This window comes from Micrasema longulum, unplaced genomic scaffold (genome assembly GCF_059751315.1).
Source record: "Micrasema longulum isolate JH-2025_06_02 unplaced genomic scaffold, ASM5975131v1 h1tg001783l, whole genome shotgun sequence".
Classification (NCBI taxonomy): Eukaryota; Metazoa; Arthropoda; class Insecta; order Trichoptera; family Brachycentridae; genus Micrasema; species Micrasema longulum.
In genome coordinates this window covers 443,777-448,899 of record NW_028278958.1, presented here as the reverse complement: position 1 = coordinate 448,899, position 5,123 = coordinate 443,777, and the positions used below count along the sequence as shown (strand labels likewise).

At 34.0% G+C, this 5,123-nt stretch overlaps 1 long non-coding RNA gene across 1 annotated transcript; it reads right to left on the bottom strand.

Moving 5' to 3' along the window:
• Nucleotides 1–1,930: 1,930 nt before the first annotated feature.
• Nucleotides 1,931–5,123, bottom strand: LOC148274000 (uncharacterized). The gene is made up of 3 exons (XR_015824407.1): nt 5,055–5,123; nt 3,659–3,844; nt 1,931–2,019 (listed from the first exon to the last, which is right to left on the bottom strand). It is a non-coding gene; the product is annotated as an uncharacterized LOC148274000 (long non-coding RNA).

The following is a 5,123-nucleotide window of genomic DNA, read 5'->3' as shown; positions in this document are numbered from 1 at the left end:
TTCTGGTTTGAATTCAACTATGCCGTGTTGTGTCCTTTTAAAGTTTTAAAATACTGCTAGGATCTTAAAGAAAAGTGATGCAATCACATTTTATCTGTAATTTGCAAATGAATATAACAAATGCATTACTTAAAAATTGAATTATTTTTACGTCTGTCAGATAGTCGAAGAAACAAAATGAAAATTTCGTTAGTGGTGCCATGGTAGTAAATTTTTTTACCCTACTTTGCTCATCTAATGAAAGAATAAATGAAATTTATACCTCGGATTAAACAACGCCGTGGGGGAAGTTTGAACGACTTTATCTTTAAAACATCAAATTTTATTTGACATGATATAAAAATATCTGTTTTATTTTAAAAAAAATTGTTTTATATAATTTAAGTTCAATGTTCATTAATTAAATTACTCTTATTAAATGACCCTTTACTTCTACTCTGTTGTGTCAATCAATGTTTTCGCGTGCACAATAAAATTTTAGAGAACTTAACAGATTACCTTTTTTACGGTACATTTGTGTTATGTTTTCTTTATCCCCATCAAGCAACATTACCCGGCAACTTCGCGAATGCGAGCGGCGAAAGTAAGGTGGAGTGGGGGAATTATTGGACACAGTCCGATGTATTCATGGCACTAGAGCAATAATTTTCTTTACACACTTTAGATATTTAGGATTGGCGTTGCTCGATTGTTTTGCTTGTTAAATAAATTGTTTTTCATGGGAGCTAGGAATCCAAAAACTCAAAAAAGCAACCAGTTTTATCTACCTTCTTCGGACGTTTGGTATACATTGAAAACTTAGACGTTAACTTTTTTGGTATTAGAGAACAGATCGTGTTTAGTCATAGATTGTTTATTTGCTATTCGTCATAATTAATTTAACATTTTGAAAATACAATATCAATTGTACATTGGCGGGCTTATTGCCACATTTCAAAATTTCAAAAAATTTCATCCAACCAACCAATAATTCAAGTTTCAAAACGTATTTAATAGAAAATTAAATAAAATGTTAAAAATAAAAATGACAAGATTTGTATATAAATTACCTAAAATCAATTCTAGTACTCAAGGGGGAAAAGAAATAAAGAGGAAGAAGGAGAGGATATATTAAGGAAGAGATAGGAGATGTTTTTCAAACATGATTACTGTAGAAACATTTTGATATTGGATGGTAGATGATTCCACAGTCAGGCAGCATGAGCTCTATTGTGAGTTAGAGAATATGGAATTGTGGATGGGTATTAAGTGAAAGCTTTTAAACTGTATAAGACTTGATTTGGTTTTTTAATTGATTTATGTTGTGTTATAAACTTTTAGTTTGCAAATATTTTAATGTTCATCATTTGGAAACTATATTCAAGGATATATAAATAACTCGCTATTAAATAACGCTAGTAAATAACTCACTATTAAACAAACGGTAAAAGTTTGTTGCAGAGCAGGGTTTGAACCTCGGACTTTTGGCCTGTAAACCCATGACACGGGACCATAAGTTGATTCCAAATAAACATTTAATGTTTTTTTCCTATGGTATTTTTTGTCCATAAATAGTTAGGGTCCCAGAAAGCTACCCTGTGGTACACCAAACTTGTTTTTAAGGCTTTTCTGTTACATTTGATTAAATATCGATATAAATAGTAAAAAGGAGGAGAGTACCATGGTTTCAATTCAATTCAACATTTCGTAACAAGAAAGAAAAAAAACAATGTTAGAACATTGTGAATATTTAATGATACTAGGCTAAAATAGTTTTATTTTTTAGTCCATTAAAGATCTTCTAATTGACTGGGAAAGAGAAATGGATTGCGAGCCTACCAGACCAGTAAGCAAAATAATTAATTTCTTCAGTGCTCTACTGAATATTCACATCCTGATACTGATTAGTACAAATTAATTTATATTTTAACAGTAAATAAAACAAATTTGATTAAGTACTCAGTTTAGAAGATTTATTTATTGATTAGATTTATTGTGTTCAGATTTCCTCACAGCGTCCACGGAAAAGCGGGTAGTATTCTGAAAAAAAGGCAAAATATTTTAGTTATTTACGTATACAAAAAAAGGAACATTGAAAATGAAGTGATTGTTTTTAATAAATAACAATATAATAGCACACAATGGTGCAAAATGAAAGAGATAACAGATTGTGATGGATATTATAAACTTGCATCATATAAAGATATAATCGTATTCTGTTCGTTTGGGCAACTATAGTATCGACAGTTAATGAGCGAAGTTAGCAAAGTCAGTAAGACCATTTGAAAGCTTAAATCTTCTTTTAGGGATAAGGAGACAGGATGAAGCACCACGCCTATATTGGTTGACATTCCAAGCTTTTTTCCCATTCATACATCTTGTCGTAATTGCCATTCGGTTGTGTCTGCTTTTGACATGACCAGACTCGAGATTTGATTTTATTTATTATTGTCCTATATATCTGTTTTACCGTTCTTTCTTCATACATTCGACATGGTTAAACTATCAAAGTATCCCTATTGCAATGTAAGAATTTAATTGTTGAGAGTTGGTGGAGTTCCTGCCCCAGTTAGAGATTGACAGAAGACTCGAGGCTGCTGTTTAATGCATATTTATTACATGACGGATAAGATTGGTTGTGTAGCACGAGCGTAGTGGCGACGATGGGTTGAAGAGACTGCAATTGAACTACATGCTGGAACTAACTGACTGACTGACTGACTGAACTGTCTGAAATAAACTTTACTGGACCGACTGGGCGTTGACTGCGCCTTGTGGTCTCCTTATATCTCCATTGTAGGGACGATGTGAATGTACTGCAGGGCGATGATCTCGTCTTAAAGCGTAATACTGTTAGAAATGCATATGTTGTATTTGATTCTGTAGAAAATGCTGACTTGATTCATCGGTCGGTGAACTATTATGCCAGGTGAAATTATTTAGCGTGTGTGTGTGTCATCGATCATGAACTATGAAACTCCCAGTAATATTACGAATTTAACCCGTCTGAGATTGCGTTCTCATTGGATTTAATCATTCGTAGCCCTGTTATACATCGATTTCCCACGCATTCGTAATTTCGACCGCGTTAACTCTGCGTTCATCTTTTTTTGTGAAATGTGATGCTTTACATTTACATTATGTGTATAAGTGTTTTACTATCTCATGTTAAAACACGTGAGTAGGAGAGAATAGATGCCTTCACGATGTGATGTTGACGTCGAATGCTGAGAATACCATGGACAGCCAGAAGAACAAATGTCTCCATACTGGAAGAACTCAACGTAAAAGTTCGCCTATCAGCTATATGCTGCAAACGTATTCCGCGGTTCTTTGGACACAAAGCTACACGTGACCTAGAAAATTTGGAGAAAATAATAATCGTAGGCAGTGTGCCAGGACGAAGAAGCAGAGGCAGAGCTGCAGCTCGATGGATCGACCAGGTGAAAACAACGTCACGGGTGACCCTATATGGAGCTGCGGAGAGGGCGCAGAGCCGTGAAGGGTTGAGACGCTTTGTCAATGGAATGGCTGGTGAGAGTACCAATGATCACGACCCTCAGAACTGAGGAACGACAGAGAAGAAGAAGACTGCACTTAGATGTTTCAGAAAGGTTTATTCTAGTAAGGTGTTTATTATTTCTGCAGTTTGACTGTTACTTTTGACATAAAAGCTTACCGTCGTATGGGTTCAGGCAGTTATGAAGTCCTAAGTAGCATTCGTTTTCAAAGGTCCACAGATATCCGTAGTAATTTTCGGCACAAAGGGGACGTGAAGGTCCGAACCCGCAGTCATAGTAGATTTCATAGCATTCATCCTCGCTTTGCGCAGAACTCAACGCAAAAACTCCCATGAAGAAGACGCCTTTAAACAAATAATTTAACACACACATAAAAGTCATCATTACGCGTAATTAAATATTATTTAGTTGTGCTTAATAATGAGTGCTTAATAAATTGCATACTATCTTGATCGTGTGTTAGAAGAAGCTAAGGTGATTAGTCTGGTGATATTTGATATTATACATGATAGTTGTAGTTAGGGCAATAAGATATCAGTGATAGCAGGATACCAAATGCCGAACGCTCCTCAAATGGATAGGAAGGTCTGTTGCCGAACGACAACAGTGCAACTTCTCTTGTCGAGTTTTCTGTGGTTTTCTCGTCATTAGAGCAAATGCGGAGAAGCTCCTAAAACGAGACTCTCCTGAAACGCCCAACCCGATCTACAGATATTTCAAAAGTAACAACATTACATTCTTCATAATTTAATACGTATGAAATAATGTGCTTTAAAAAAATGATAATAGTTAACGCAGCTTTTAGTTTTAATTAATTATGTTATTTTTATTTTGTGAATGTATCTTTTGATATATATTTATGTTTTTTTAGTACAAAACTTCGACCAACTCTTCTTTCCAGTCTGTTTTTTGGTTGGCTGAAAGATATTGCTTTCTGCAATAAGTTCGCCGAAGTATTTATTTATTTCACAGAAACAAACAGTCAACAAAGATATAATAACATAAAAAAGATACGGTTCAAAGACAGAAAAGCAAGTTTCTTAATAAAAATCATACATTTTAAATTATGGTACAACAAAAGGGTGTGTTTGTGTGTATTTGTATGAGAGGATGTGCAGAGGTGCGTATGTGTGGGAGTAAGTTTTCAGGTATGTGGAAGCGTGAGCATCATTGAATAGCAAGTGGGAGCGTATCCCAGCCAAAAAGAATGTGTCTTAATTTAATTAATAAATTAAGGGCATGTTAAATATATCAATAGATGAAAAAAAGCATTATAGTTTGAGCAAGAATAGAGGAAAGAGTGTTGTGCATTGTTAGTGCAACATACTGGTAGATGGAATAAATACTTTTTTTTCCTACTTATTTTTTAAACTTGATGTTTTTAAATCAACACAATTATTTTATTTTTTTAATGACTAAGTAGCAGGAAAATTTGCAACAGTTAAAAATATGGGAAAAAGAAATAGACATGATGTAATTTCTTGCTATTTAGAAACTTAAGAAAGTAATTTTTTCTAGTCTTTGTTTTCTGTGTCAGTCAAATAATGTACTTACAGACGGCAAAAGTAAAAGCCTTCATGATAAAATAATTTTATCTGTGTACGTAGAAGAACTGAACAAGAT